We start from the raw sequence: 17,741 nt of genomic DNA on the forward strand, positions 1-17,741 counted from the left end.
CTAGACAATTTTTATGCTACTGTTAGAGCATACGTCCGCAGGCGATTTTTCTGCTGACAAGCGATGTGATGAGCCGTGTGCTGATTCTTTTCCTCTGATGGTGACAGATCAGAATTTTTGCAATATCTGGAAATGTTGACAATAGCATTTCACGAAAGCGCATGTGTGAGAGTTTGCTTTCTGGCAAATTCCGTAACTTTACATGGAGCATTTCTTGGGATAAACGCGGGAGTTATGCATATTATACATGTATTATGTATTTTGTGATTGGGGAAATCTACTTGTGATTATCCTTTTTTTTTAATTATTTTTCTTCCTTTTCCTTGAGAGATATAATTTGGGGATTGAACTTAAGTAGCATTTCTTTTTTGGACAGGAGATTTGATTTTACCGGGAGATGTAATTTTTTCAGGGGTTGTTACTTTCGTAAAAGGGAGTTTGACATTAAGTCTCATTGTGATTAATTATTGAGCAGTAAAGTGGTTTTTGCTGTTAAAAGTTTGAGATTTTTACTGATTTTGTGGGTTGTTCAAATATCAGAGTTTGAGAGAAAATTTTTGGGTCTGGGTGTGTTACGAGATTCTTTTTTTTCCTTGAGTTCATTGCGATTTTTTTTTTTTTTTTTTTTTTTTTTTTTTTTTTCTTTTCTTGTGAGCACATTCGAGTTTGAAATGTGAGTGCAGAATTCCGTGGAGTTGCTGTGGTTTCTGAGTTGTGTGTGTGCTGATGTGTGAGTTTGGAGAATTGAGTTGGAGAACTTGATGTTTTTTTTTTCCTTTGAGAGTTGTGATGATGACTTATGATTTAGTAATCATATTAAAGGGAGTTAATTGGGAGACATTCAGTTAGTATTTCTGACCTTTTGAGATCATTGTTTGATAGAAGTAGTATGTTTGGGTTAGTTTTCTTAGATTGACCAGTGACTTGACTGACATACTAATGTACGCCAAAAAAGTCGTTCCCCGACACCAGCAAGACATCCACCAGCCGTGAGAGAGTACTGCTGCCATGTTGTCCAGGGTGATTACAAGAATTTCCACGTGGGTGATCGCGAGAGAGTTCTACAGCGTATTTTTTGGGGATCTACAGAAGCCGTGAGAAGTCTTCTACGATGAGGGAGGCATTCCGTCTTCCTACAGCTGCTACAGCCTGCTATAGCCTGCTGCTGTCTGTTCAGCCACTTGCAGACAAGCGAAGAGGGATATTCAAGAATCCTAATGCAGAAAATATGAGAGAAAATGCGTCTAGTGCTATTTGGAGATTAAAGCGTGATAAGACTTTATTTTATAATGCCAGAGACGTGCAGTTTTACTTATTTTATTTTAAGCCGGCCAGTATTTTGTGTTATAAGCAATTTTGCTAGGCGGGAGCTAGCATTTGTGCGAGGCCGAGCTATCTGTAAGGCCTAGGGTTTTTGATTAATAATATATTATCCATGCGTTCTCTGTGACCTATGGAATGTGGAGAACAGTGTAGAGGTGATGACCTGAGAGTAGCTGATGAATGAGTTTCTGGGGATGGCGTGAGATAAAAATGCTTAGTTCAAGAAGTCAACGCACGACAGTTTTATGAACTCTTCTCAAAGTGCCTTTGTGAAACTGGTTGTAGCCAGTAATATGAGGCGTTATCGAAGTGTGCATTCGCATGTGCGTGTGTGCCTCTTCCCTTTGGTAGGTTCATACCCAAGCCTATGTGTTCAAAGATGCCGTGGCATTCGCCGGGGGGAGTTTTTTATTAAGTGTTTAAGTGTCCGGTTGTCTGGACGGATTCTGGTACTTCTGGAATGCGGGGGGAACAAAGAATTCCCAGAGGGGTGTAGACTTGTTTTGGTGACTAGACATTGTACTGTTTTTGAGTTAGTCTGTAAGACTGGATTGCTTGATTGATTGATTTATTTATTCTTGTTAATAAACGTTAATGTTATGATGCAACTCTCTCATTTTCATTACCTGTTAGAATGGAGAGAAAGAGGTGGAGAGAGAGAGAGAGAGAGAGAGAGAGATTGCTGAGAGAGAGAGAGAGGCTGTGTATGTAATGGGGTGTGTGGGTCTGCCTTCCGTTTCGTGTCCACGCTTACCTTATGAATACTGGGGGAATAATCCCCCCAGTTATATATATATATATATATATTCATTAATAAGCACCATATGAATTATTTACCGTATTAAATATGTAATATGCATACATATATGTATTATATAAATAAAGCCAAATTCCACGAAGGAAAGTGAAGCAGTGGAATGGTGCCAGGCCCTTCGACTTTGCTGTCCTTTGCTTAGCAGACTGATAGAAATATAATAATAAATTTACATAGAAAGCTCGTATAATTGACAGATGGGTTTTATAACAGAATAGATGTAGAGATCCGGACAGTTCCACCGGGTCCAGTTCCCCAAGCGATAAGGGTTTGTGGGAGGATTTGTGTTGGTAGCCCTGACAAGGAACGTAAGTTTTTTTATGTGTTGTGGTCTTCTTTCTGAAATAAAGATCCTTATATGTTAACAATAAAAGATCAGCAAATTATTTCCTTGAACTGGAGCGGACGCAAAAATAAAAGCAATTAATTATGTGAACTGCATAACCCAACCTTTCGAAGACTATTTATATGTAAGGCATTTGAAGGTAATCCAAATTTTCCCAATATCTTCTTATAAGATGTCTAGACTAAGTTTATTAATCAAAACTAAAAAATCTTTGTCCATATATATATGAGACGCACTTAAAACGCCTCAAACCACCACCCTTAAAAGTACAGGTCTGTAAAGTATGAATTGGCAGCACTCATGTATTGGATGGATAGTGTGCGCGTGTAACTGATACAATAGGTCGCTAACGAGGCTATTGAGTCGTTTAGCAGAGTTGTTTTCCCTCTGATCGTCGTCCTGTAGGGATGACGCCTGTTGTACAACGATAGTCGATTTTTTTAAACCTGGCAAACTTGCACTTAACTTGCACTTAACTGCTTGTCGCTGATTGGATGAATGTCGTGTTGTCCGAATCTCTCTGTTTTGTTTTCACACTATTTCAGAATTGTGATTATACGGCCATAGATTGAGACAAGAGCCAAATTATGTAATGTTATGTAAATGCCAGTTGTAATAAACTTAAGTATTAAGAACTTACATACCAAATTATTATATAATAGTTAACAGTTATGAAACAACACTCTCCGAAGCTGTAGACTTGAAATATGTTTCAAACGCATGAACTTTAATGTTTAAATTTCTAGCTAGATTTTTAGTGCAATCATGCCATTGGTTGTTTGAAAAAAAAAAACCATTCATTGTACATTGCTGATGTTGTATAACGCTTAAGAACAAAATACTATCATAGAAATGTAAGCTTGTCAGAAAATTTGGGGTGGAGGAGTTGTGGGAGGAACAGCCTTGGGGTTGACAGAAAGTTGACGTACTCTTAGCGGGAGGTTCAAATGCGAGTTGTGGTGTTCTTGTCTTCATAAAATAATAAAGATGTTTATATATCATAATGTTAATTTTTTGCATTTCAAAACTTTAGTTGCTGTTGCTGTCGCCTTAATGATTTCTTTCATTGTCTTGCTAGGGCCCTGTGAAGTGAAACATTGAAAAACATTCATTATTATATTACGGCACTGACTGGTAAGCCTACTGCCAGCAGCATGTATATGCCTGGTGTTTGAAGTGCCTTCATCTCTGCTTTGTTCCATATCGTCTCTTGTGGCCATGGCTGAAATAGGTGAAATCGACGACAGTGAGCCAACTGCTCGATAGCCGATTCTAAGCTGATTGATGATGGCGGTGTGTGCAGCAGACGACAACTCGCTGGCTGTTCCTTTCTCACCTCCTCCACCCCAAATGTTTGGCAAGCTTACATTTTCTACGATAGTATTTTGTTCTTAGGCGTTATACAACCTTCAGCAATGTACAATAAATACGTTTTGCTTTTTTCCAAACCACCAATGGCACGATTGCACTAAAAATCTAGCTAGAAATTTAAACATTAAAGTTCATGCGTTTGAAACATATTTCAAGTTTACAGCTTCGGAGAGTGTTGTTTCATAACTATTAACTATTATATAATAATTTGGTATGTAAGTACTTAATACTTAAGTTTATTACAGCTGGTATTTACATAACATTACATAATTTGGCCCTTATCTCAATCTATGGCCGTATAATCACAATTCTGAAACAGTGTGAAAACAAAACAGAGAGATTCGGACAACACGACATTCATTCAATCAGCGACAAGCAGCTAAGTGCAAGTTAAGTGCAAGTTTGCCAGGTTTAAAAAAATCGACTATACTTTGTTTTTCTTCCCTTCTGTATTTTGTCTCACTGAAGTTTGGGTCTGGGAATTTCTTCAGTTATGCATATCCTCTGCGACTCAATATATTTCTCAGAACATCAAGTTACTTAGATAAATGTTGCATTGCCATGCAATGACTGTCCTAACGTAAGATTTCTTTAAACGTTGTGATGAAATGTTGTATTTAGAGAGAATGCTTATTTTCTCTATGCACAGTGTCTGTTTCTACAATGCTTTTAAAAGTACGGGAAGTGAACATGCAATGATCCCTGCAAACAGTTGTGTCTGTACTTTAAATGAAAGCTGTTCATAATTTTATTTGTATGTCGCTATGTGAAGAGGTTCCTGTATGGTGGCTAGAATTTGGGCTTGTTATAATTTCCAGTCCCAACTGCGGCCTCCTGGCCAAAACGATCTTTCATAACTTTGGATGATCGGAATGCTGGGGGGAGAGTAAAATGGCCTTTGCTGATGTACAGTCCTGTTCAAGTGCAGGATTGTCATCAGATTATCATTTTCATTTCATTTCTCTTTTTTCCATCTAGCCATACTTTCATTTCAGCGCTGAATGATCTTATAGGTTCCAGTGCTTGGGCTATGCCCTAAATTGCATAATCCATCCATCCATCCAGTCCCAACTGCACACAAAAAGTGAACTTTAGGTTTGATACATAAACTTAGTCTAGACATCGTGTTAAAAGATATTGAGAAAATTTGGATTGTCTTCAAATGCCTTATGGATAAGTCTTTGAAAGGTTGGGTTATGTAGTTCACATAATTAAGTGGAAATGCACTTTCTCTTAATTTATTACCCAAGTTAAATTTTGAATCTTTGCTTTTATTTTCCCGATAACTCCAGGTGCAAGGGATTAACTTGCTGGCCTTTTATTGTTGAAGTATAGGGTTCTTTATTTCAGAAAGAAGACCAAGGCCCTGAATTACCTCTCTCATCAGGGCTACCAACACAAATCCTGTCACAAACCCTTCTCGCTCAGGAAACTGGACCCAGTGGAATTGTCCAGAACTGTACCTGGAATTCAACACAATTGAAGAATCAGAGGAAAACCAAAGCAAGAGCAAATATTGGAGAGGCGTTTTTAAAGATTAAGCTCAGCAGCTCAGAAGCAGGGAAGGGTCAATTAAAAGATTATACAAGGGAAGAGACTGACCACCAAAAAATGAAAACAATTTTTTACAATTATTCACCTTTGACTATGCAGTGATTTTCAAGGTTATGGTACTGAGCTACAAAAACAAAATGCATTATTATTACATCAGCTGCAAAGGGAGTCAATGAAATGGCTGAAACTGTTTTTCATCAACTATCATAGTTTGCCGAGGAGCAGTTTTTGCTTAAGTACATTGAAGGTCAGCATCTAACATTCATTCGAGTTCCCCCCCTATCCAGGCTGAACTTGGATTTAAAGGACATCAGGAGTGTCACTATTCATGTAAGTGACCTCAAAAACTATGGATTAGACATTAATACCTGTTCTTTCCAGTTATTTTCACATGTCACACCCTTCACACCCCGTCCCTATTGTGGCTTGAAAACTATGGATTAGACACTGATATCTATCGTTTTCAGTTATTTCTACATTTCACCCCCTTCCCACACCCTCCAACTTTTGGTGCCAGTGATGTCTTACTCCTCCAGTATTCTTTTCCAGATGGTAAGTCTTATGAATACTAAGTTTGGTTGAAATTTGTCAATGCTTTTCAGAGTTACGGTGGAACATACACAAAAATACATACAAACATACATCCATATATATATATATATATATATATATATATATATATATATATATATAGATAGTATATATATATATATATATATATCAATATCAATATGTGTACTTGTTTTTATTTTAACAGTATTGCCTCTGATAATTTCGTCTTTAGACAAAAACAATTAGCAGTACTATAAAAAATATCTGACGGTGTAAACCACAACCCTCAGTAAATATTACCTTCTAATCTCGTGGAACTACTCAGATCAGTTGAGATGCCCATGCACAGAACTGCTAAATTTGCTAACCTGTACGTACGACAACCGTCTATAAAAGACACCATACGTTCGAAAAGGCTCCCATCAAAATGTATGAAAGCCGGAGTTAATAAACCATAAAAGCTTGAAGCCATCTCGTATGCAGATGACAACTGATGATATAGCCCGGTCTAGTATGGACCTGAATACAGTGGCATCTGTTATATCATAAAACAACGTAATGTTTGTGTTCCTGTCATATATTTAATATGTAATGTGTCCTATAAGACTTCTAGTCATGAAGCTTTATAGGTCATAAAAGCTAAGGATATTCTTTGAAGGTCATTTAAATAGTATATTAAAAAGACACGACAATTACAATGACGAGACAGTTACAGTAAGACTCATACTCAGATTGTGGGTTTGAAATCTAACTTAAACATTTTAATGAAACCCGACACAAATCTGAATTACCTATAAGAACTGTTCTATGGCTCAAAAGAACCCATATCAAAATGTAAAGGAAAGAGAACCCCATGTAAAACTTACATCAGCGAGAGAGAGAGAGAGAGAGGGATCAGTGAAGACCACAAGACTATGTTCAAATGGCGCCTGAACGGCTCGAGTCTGAGTGTGACTTAAAGAACGTCTGGGGAGAGAGAAAGTGAGTGTGTGTGTGTGTGTGTGTGTGAAGAAGTGGGGATGGGGTGTAAATATGATAACCTGAGGTTTTGGGTGATCTTTCTGGTCATTTCCCAAGCATGATAAATTAATACATAGATAAGGTAATTCGTGAATTATTACTACTATCGTATATGAATCTTTCAAATTATGATATTGGTTAGTGAAGCGCAACTTGGGAATTTCAATTGATTTTCTAAAATGTCTACACTATCTGAATATTAGATTTCGTATTCAATACTGGACATGTGATCAAAGTCAAAGTCCCTCCCACTGCACCTGGCGATAATATCTGCACTTCTTCTGTCTTGACAACTATTGGTCACAAAATCGAATGCCAGTAGACAGGAATTCATAGGTTTCTGCTTCCTCTTCATTTCAGATCTCCCGACCGTACAGAAAACTGACATAAGAATATAGTTACTTGACTGTATTTCAGTCAGTAACTGTCTGCCAGAAATATAGACAAAAATTACTTCATTTTGAATCACAAAATGACCCATAAGCCCAAGATCAGGTCACGTTTTAAATGCATTGTAATCCTTTGCGAAGAAATGTCTTCGCTTGGAGGTTGTTCAAAATTAAACGCATGAGGGGTTTTATATTATATTCATACTTTTCACATGTACAAGTCTATGTTACATGTCTTTTCAACGGCATTTTCCTTCTCTTTATTTATTCTGATTTTCTAAGAAATTTATGAAACTGCTTTCGATCATTCTCTCGCTTTTTCTGTTCTTTTGACAATATTTCTTAATTGTTTTTAATACTCCTGAACAGTTTTGCTTTCATGACGCTATTAGCTTCCAAAATTTCGTTTGTTTGTTAAAGTTTCTAAAAAATAGTTGCGTGACTTCCTTCTTAAAAATATTGGGTAAAAGATCATTGCATTCCTTTGTTACCTATGTCTTAAAAATTCTGTAAATGTTTTGTTAAGTTTTTGTAGCCTTTGCTGCTTATTGTTCAAGTTATCGAAAGTTCCTTTTCTAGGAACTGAGTAAAATATTTAAAGAACTCAAATTTTTAGCATCAGTACCGACTTCAGTGTCATATTGTTGTTTTTGGTATTGACACTGCGCAAAAATATATGTGTGTGTGCGTGTGTGTGTGTGTGTGAGAGAGAGAGAAGTATACATATTAGTCTATGCTGTATGTTGGCGGATTTAGGTTTTGACTTTAGTTAGAATTAGGATTCAGAGATTCAAAGATTTTAAAAAAAGTACCTGTCCTTGGCTGCTAGGTTTTATTTCCACCAAATGAATTCTCCCCATTTGTACGTGTGTATATGCATGGATGCATGGAAAAAAAACTAGGCCTAAGCAAAAATTTAATATATATAAAGAGTTATACATTTAGACAATTCATTCAAGCATTTATATATATACACACACATTCAAAATATTCATATATATATATATATATATATATATATAATATATATAATATATATCTATATATATATATATATACATATGTATGTAAGTATATATTTACATTTCGTTTCTTTAGTAAATGTTGATGCACTCGTGGGTTATGTTATTTTAAGTCCCTTTTCATTTACCTAAACCATTTCTACTCAAAGCCAAATTCTTGTACCGACAGATGATTCTGTCATTGTTTAACGGCCTCTTTCAGTGTAATACTAATTGTAATGGTTTATATTAACTGATGCGGCAGCAAAATATAATATATCAAAATATATTATTTGCCAAGACAGATTGGCCGATGTACAGTCGCGTTGCAAAATATTGCACCAGTTGCCTTAATGTTTCGAACAATAAGTATAGACACATGGAAATATACCGCAAGCGATATCTGGCAGCTATTCACCTGGCCATGCGCGCAGGTGACAGACTAAGTTTCTATTAATTGTAACGTTATAGGTTGTCCTAGAGCAAGATCCTTTTCTTGCAAACGACTAGCTAACTCTAAACCAAAAAATGTATGTTATGGCAGGAGATGTAAATAACATTGTTTAAAGGAAATTAAAATCATTATAATTCTTTCCTGTGTTTCTTCTTTAATAATTGTGGTATTATTTTTTTCTGGTAAGTCGGCTTAACCATTTCCTTTCGGCCAGAAGAGACTTTTATTTTAGCACTAAAAATTTTAGGCCTATGCTTTGCGAATACAGCGTTAAAAACAAAACCATTTTATATATTTTTTTACTTATCATAATCAAATATAAACAAACATGTAAAATAAATGTTTGTATAGGCCTGATGGTCCTTGCCTTGTTTGTGGAAAGCAAAGAATCCTATAATATACAGTATGATTTTGTTTACAGGTATTTGTGTGGTGTTCGACTTTTTATGACCAATAATGTGTTCTTTTACAGCTTTTATGCCAAATATATATATATATATATATATATATATATATATATATATATATATATATATATATATATATATATATATATATATATATATATATATATATATATATATATATATATATATATATATATATGTGTGTGTGTGTGTATATATATATAATTTTATATAAGCTGAGACAAACACCATTTATATATAACAAAGATCATACATTTCCATACAGGACAGAAAACTCAACAACCCCTTCATAGATTTTCAACATAGCTTTTATAGAAACTCCTAGTATCTTCGTGGACAGGAAATCAAGGGAATATGGTTAACTGAAACTCCTTTGACAGGTGGATGGCATGGCAATAGGCTTCTTTCTATGCAATAGCAAACTTTCAGTAGCTTCAATAGGACTAGGAAATACATGTCAGTTCGTAAACGGTATTTTCATCAACGATGAACTTAGGAGACTGCAACCCCATCTATTATCATAAATAAACAAAAAATTGCATGAAAAAACCGTGTTTTATGCACGATCTTAAGTATTTTGTCCGAATACTTATGAAATATTTCATTGTGTTTAGATAGGAACAAGCATACCAAGTGTCAACTGAGTATCATCTGTATAAAGATTGTCATTTTATAATTTCTTTAAAGATGTTTCTGTTAGAAAGAAACGTTATTTCCAGTTAGCATATGACATATAATATCAAAAATATATAATAATTTATAACTTCCTTAAATTAATATAAATACATTTCGCTTGACTGATGGGTGGTGAAACTCATTGGAATGTGCGGTTCGGTTGGCACGCGTGGAACACAGAGTTTTGAGGAGACTGGTGCTGATGCACGATAACTTATAAATCTTACATACGCCAATAATCTTTTTAAAATCATAATAAACGTCAAATTCATAGAATATTATTATAAATATGAAGGAGAATTGAGAAGGAAATTTGAAATATATATATATATATATATATATATATATATATATATATATATATATATATATATATATATATATATATAGTATATATATATATAGATATATATATATATATATATATATATATATATATATATGAATGATTTAATGCAGTCACATAGGCCTAGAATGATCGAAAAAGATAACGGAGTGAGTTGAGTTGAATATAAAATTTAGGCCAAAGGCCAAACTGAGTGATCGGTGCTTTAGGGAGTTACAATAAATATCAGGATGTGAATAGCATTCATAAACTGAAACTGGCTAGACAGCGCATTCTTAATAATTATATAGGATAAACAAAATTTGCTATTGTTTCTCTTTAATTTTGTTCGAAAGAGTATATTGACTCATCTTTAGTTAATGTTGATTATGTTCTAAAGCATTTATTGAACTTTTATCAGTTGATATTTTTCTACTAAATGTTTATTTTTTTAATGTTACGTTTCAACCTCTTGTTCACTATCGATATTATCTACCACCCATTACGAATATTAATAATAATATATGGAAATACATTTTAGTTTTTCTGTTTTACCTCATTATGGAGAGTGTAAACATTTTTCTCTCTTTCAATATATAATTGAAAGGCTCGATGATAGTATATATATATATATATATATATTATATATATTATATATAGATATATATATATATATAGATATATATTATATATATATAGATATATCTATATTATTATTATATATATATATATATATATATCTTCATATATATATATATAGTATATTATATATATATATATAAATAAATCATCGAGCACAAATTTTCTTTTTAATATCTAATTCACTCTATTTCGGAATTATTATATTTTCATAAACGTTAACCGAAGGGGAATTTTTTAGCCGACAACAAATTTCTTATCGACTAAAAATTCCCTTTCTGATAACATATATGAAAATATATTAATTCCAAGGTAGAGCGAATTAGATATTAAAGGACATTTGTAGCTCTCTCTCTCTCTCTCTCTCTCTCTCTCTCTCTCTCTCTCTCTCTCTCCATATATATATATATAATATATATATATATATATATATATATATATATATATATATATATATATATATATATACACCACAGTTACAACGCGGTCTGTATGTTTGTTGCTATTGTCCCTTCAGAGTATATTGCGGTATTCCTACCACTAACCCTTTGGAATTTGGAAGACACCTCTCCTTTGACAACTGTCAGTGCTGAATCAATGATTTCAAATGGTTGTGTATGTTCGATAGCACTGTCTGCGTCATAGAGTGTCAATCACTGGAGTGGCGATCTCCCTATCGAGTGTGACTTCGAGCCATATTGAAAGGTCTCGGTCCACCTCACAGTACTATACTTTATTACTATTAATATTTTTATCTTTTTTACTATCATTATTATCTTATTATTATTACTATTAATATTATTTTTCCTATTATTATTATTATTGTTGCTGGTATTATTATTATTCTTCTTCTTATTATTATTATTACTGGACCCAATTTAACAGAATCTAAGCCGTGTCTAGCATAAATGGTTCCTGTAAATTACAGGACACTCTTAGCATACATTCACTAAGCACTAACTAAACAGTAATGTACAACCACTAAACACTAACATTCACAATGTACTTATAATCACTAAACACGCTTACTATACACTCACACTTACTAAAAACAATTGAATAACACTAGACACTCAGTGAAACTCAACGCTCACTAGGCACTCGGTATACACTTAACGCTCTCTGAACATGCATAAAACACCAAACACTCAATAAATACTCACTATACCACAAACACTCACTTAATCCTAAACATTCATTAAACACTACACAATCACTAAGCATTCACTAGGACTCACTATAAACTAAACACTCACTAAACCCCAAACACTCATAAAACACTAAATGCTCGTTAAACCCAAAACCAGATCGGAAGTGTACGTACTTCCGCCCATGTACAAACACACGCGACCTCCACGCCCTTGGTCGCGGATGCACAAGCAAGCTGGCTCTCACATCGCGGCATCTTAAAAGTGATAAGTCCCAGATTACGATTATACCGTTTTGTCGCCGTGGGAGCCAGTGGTGACGACTACAAAAATAAGTTCCGAGTCACTCGCTTTCCCAATCTCCTGAACTGAGATTTTGCAATCCCCTCCACAGTGCAGCAAAACCAGACTATGCTGCTCTGCTCTTGCACAGTTGCTGAAATATATTTACACCGGTGTTCATATATTATATTAATGATATCATTTCATATATATATATATATATATATATATATAGTATATTATATATATATATATATATATATATATATATATATATGTGTGTGTGTGTGTGTGTGTGTGTGTATGCGTGTGTGTGCGTGCGTGCGTATGTATTTGCATGTATGTATGTATGTATGTCGCGTGCCACCGGGTTAACTCCGAATTCAAAGATTTACAGATGATTTGACTAAATCAATGACTTGACTCAATTTAAATGCCTTTGCAACAGGACAACAAAAGGGGCAGCGAACAAAATAGAAAGGTATTGCAGTGAAAAGTGTCTATGCTACCAAATTGGTTCAAAAAAACAGTATGAGTCCACTAAAATAAAGTATAATTTCACTAAAAATGCAAAGCCATCACACGGTTTTCTATAAGTAGAACCCCGTGACACTGTCTACTACGTTAAAGGTTACAAAGCCTAACTAATGCCACACCAGGTACGAATTGATATAACTAATAAATAGAATTAGCTTCTAAAATTAACGCATTTAAAAGTAAGTAGGATTTCCTTCGACGCTTCTGACACAGAACAGCAGACAGAAATGCACCACTCTACACAGTGCCTATTAACGCTTGGGAAATATGATGCACTTGGCAATTGTTTCTAATATCACCGTTGCTTGACACACAGGTAGACACAGCAGCAGCACAGTCAAGGTTGTAAAGACCGAAACGAAGATATTGATTACTTGTTTATTTACTTTATGTTCAATCTTTAAGACATTGTGCATCAGTGCAGTGACAGGTCTCTGACCTCCGCCGCTCACGAGACCCCTTTCCCCTGTAGGGGGTTAGTGTCGTCAGTGGACCTCATGTGGTGCACTGTAGGCATTACTTAAGGTTCTTTGCAGCGTGCCTTCGGCCGCTGGCTGCAACCACTTTCGTTCCTTTTACTATACCTCCTTTCATATTCTCTTGCTTCATCTTACTTTCCACACTCTCCTAATACTTGATTCATAGTGCAACTGGGAGGTTTTCCTCCTGTTACATCTTTCAAACCTTTTACTGTCAGTTTCCATTTCAACGCTGAATGACCTCATAGGTCCCAATGTTTGGCCTTTGGCCTAAATTCTGTATTCAATGCAACTCAACAAGACACCTTTAGACGGAAGTCCAAATCCTCATAAAGACTGTCGGGTCTGACCTGCTGTCGTTGAGCAGTGATGTCATGCATTGCTGTCTTTATTTTATTTATATGCTTCTGATTGTATTTTAAAATCAAGTATAAGGAATTATTGTTTTGATAATCAAGAAAAACGACTGTTTGCATTGGAAGTTTCCCGCATTTTTCATGCTTTGCAGAATCAGTTCATGACATATTCTTGAAAAACAAATATCATAATGGTCCCCATGAATATTTTGTTACGGATTATTTTCTTGACTATGAAGGAAGCAGAGAGAGAGAGAGAGAGAGAGAGAGAGAGAGAGAGAGCACATTTGAATCCATTTACATTATGAGTCTGATAATGAAAGAAGTCTTGAACCCTGACATCATTAAGAAAAGATTCTTTCTGTAGACCCAGATTGGCCTGTCTCGGATCCCTGCTAAGCCTCTTGAATGCAATTTTTCAGTTCTTGCGCTGAAGTTTCTATGTTTCCTGGTATGCGTGTCAGCGGTGGCTAAATTAATATGTGGAATGGAATAGTAAAATGACAGAAAATTGGCTGAAGAATGCTGAAACCTTTTAAGGGAATACTGCCTTTAAATGACTCTAATAAATACCTTCTATTTTAAGTAGTCTGTCTGGGTATTCAGGTCAAATCCCCAACTAGCGACTACACACACAATACTCTTTGTATTCCTTTTTTTAAAGAAAACTTTCGGAAGAGATGGACGGCAGTTACAAACTCGAAATTGCCTTCGTAATGGCTGACTTGCTTTTAGTTTCTTCAGAATTGTGTTTAGCGAAAAAGTTAAACCTTTCTCCTGACGTCTAAATTGTTGCCAACTTGTAGGCTTGAATAATACGTGAACTTGAAAAAAAGAGACACTCACTTGTTTTTGTGTCTTGCTAAGGATTTTATTTCCTGTGCTTGGGAGTTATGTATGCAGACCAAGAGAACACATTCATTACCTTGTTACTCGTTGTGTTTTTCACTTATTTTAGGTTTATTGTTGATTTTCGATTAAGGAAGTTTGTTATCTGCTTACACCAGATCCTAATTTCCCCTTATTTTCCCCTTTTTCACATTTTCATGTTATGACGGATATACTAATCATTTCCTTCTCATGGTATTAAGAATTATTTTCTTCAAAAGATGCAGTATTTCAGTGGTTCCCTAATGTTCGGGCTCCGGTGGTATATACAGTTTTGTAAGTGTACAGGGTGGAAGAATGTATCTAAAATGGATGTACAATTAGAGGAAAAAGTATTATTTTTGTATTTCTTTAAAACAAATTATCTAGAAATGAAAAATATCTTCAAACAGTTATCACAGTTGTAAAGACGCCTGTCTACTGTTAAATTGATAAAATGCTACGTACTCATACATATTCTCCATGTATGGCATTCTACACACGTGAGCGTGCACGCACACACACACACATACACATACACATACACACACATTCAACTTACACACATACATACATACAATATATATATATATATAATATTATATTTATATATTATATATAATAATATATATATATATTATATATAAATATAGATATATATATATATATATATATATATATATATATATATATATATATATATATATATATATATATATATATTATTATTATTATTATTATTATTATTATTCTTATTATTATTATTATTCCTTTATTAAAAAAAGTAATGGCTACTTCAGCAGCGTTACACTTGTAGAGATTCTTCTCTATTTTCCGAATAGCGGCTTTTCCGTGCTACTTAGACAGGCTAGTAGAACGCCTATGGAGGTCATGACCAAATACAGTCAAAATTGGTGTATATATTTGAATTTTACAGATAAACTATGATACCATAGTTATCATAGTCATTAACGATATATATATATATATATTTATATATATATATAATATATATATATCTATATTATATATATATATATATATCTCTCTCTCTCTCTCTCTCTCTCTCTCTCTCTCTTTCTTGAAGCAAGCGAGCTTTCGTCTGGAGCTGCCAGACATCCTCGGGCTGGGAAGCTGAAGAGGGTGGACTGATCTTGAAGCGGTTGTTTGTTGTTTTAGATTGAGCTGGCTTTATGCCAGCACGGGCTCTTGCTCAAGAGCAACCCGTAGAAAAAGCCTGCGGAAGCACCAATGTTATTTAGATGTTTGGTGCGGGCGTGATTCTTGATAGCCCCCTCTTGGGCGTGGCATGAGAGTCTCTTCGCCAGGCGCATGGTAATGTACCCCCGACCGACGTCACCAAAAATATCGACGTGATTATTTACTACCAGAATCGGAGGACGTGCGGTTGCAACGGCATTACGTTGGTGTGACTACCATTCGCCTGTCGAAGAGACTCTCATGCCACCGCCAAGAGGGGGCTATCAAGAATCACGCCCGCACCAAACATCAAGAGGCCATCTCCTGGGATGTGATAATCCAAAACACGAAGATCATCAGGAAGGCCCTGATGCCGTCGGTTACGCTTGCTGGAGGCGCTTCTCATCCAGCAAGTAAAACCTACACTAAATACGACGCAGGAAGAATTTCTCCTCCCTACGAGTATGAGAAGACCTGCCACCAACAATGACACCACCGAGCACGACAACTCCACGGAAGACAACGCCCCCGAACGAGATACTCCTGCAGCCAACCATAATCAAGTTAGCCATGACGTCCCGCAGCGTAGCGAAACGCCCATCAACGTAACCGCGCCGCTAAGGAGGTCAAGGCGGCTGCAGGACTTACAGCATCGCAACCATCAACGCGTGGAAAGTGGCTTGAGACCCGGTTCAAGCCACCAATGAAAACGAAGACCTGCCGCCACCAGCCAATAGTAGATCAGCATGGGGCAGACCCCCTCCTGTCAACTCCAAATATAAACGAGGATGGACACCGCTTCAAGATCAGTCCACCCTCAGCTTCCCAGCCCAAGGATGTCTGGCAGCTCCAGACGAAAGCTCGCTTACTTGAAGAAAGATATATATATATATATATATATATATATATTATATATATAATATATATATATATATATATATATATCGTTAATGACTTTGATAACTATGGTATCATAGTTTAATCTGTAAAATTCAAATATATACACCAATTTTGACTCTGTATTTGATCATGACCTCTATAGGCACTCTACTAGCCTGCCTAAGTAGCACGGAAAAAGCCGCTATTCGGAAAATAGAGAAGAAATCTCTACAAATGCAACGCTTGCTGAAGTACCCATTACTTTTAATAAAGTATGCTTGAGAGAGGGTCTGCTTCCTAAGTACACTAATATTCGGCTACACGACCCGTCAGCAAGAAATAATGAGGACACCAGGAGCTTTAGAAAATCCCTCTAGCGGCAAATAGGGATCAAGACTACTGAACTGCGTGCTCTCCAGAATGAGACCAAGAGACTGCGGCAAGAGTGGGAGAGAGTGAGAGGCAGCCCTGGCACTAGTGGAGTAGGAGAGGAACCTATAGCAGCACGTCCTGGTGCCCTTCGAGAAGAAGGTAGTCATGGAATGGACAACACCGAATTCGATAACCCTGAAAGTGACACACCCATTGATAAGACAAACCCAGCAGGAGATGAACCAATGTACCCTGGGAACATCGAGAGATGCCTCGCTCGCCTTCAGGAGGACGACATGAAGCAACGGAGAGAGAGAGAGAGAGAGAGAGAGAAAATCGTTAATGACTTTGATGACTATGGTATCATAGTTTTTATCTGTAAAATTTCAAACTATATACACCTATTTTGACCCTGATTTTTTACCATGACCTCTATAGGCGCTCTACTAGCCTGTTTAAGTAGCACTGAAAAAGCCGCTATTCGCAAAATAGAGAAGAATCTCTACAAATGTAACGCTGCTGAAGTAGCCATTACTTTTAATAAAGTATATTATTATTATTATTATTATTATTATTATTATTATTATTATATTATTATTCATCCTGCAGGCACCTCCTGAATACTGTCATTGTCTGGGGGGTCGTTTGCTGCTGGTCTCCGGACGGTGGTATACAGGAGAAACGTTTCTTGAGCAATATTATAAGTTAGGTTTCTCTTTTCCTATATGGA

The sequence above is a fragment of the Macrobrachium nipponense genome, chromosome 8 (genome assembly GCF_015104395.2).
Source record: "Macrobrachium nipponense isolate FS-2020 chromosome 8, ASM1510439v2, whole genome shotgun sequence".
Classification (NCBI taxonomy): Eukaryota; Metazoa; Arthropoda; class Malacostraca; order Decapoda; family Palaemonidae; genus Macrobrachium; species Macrobrachium nipponense.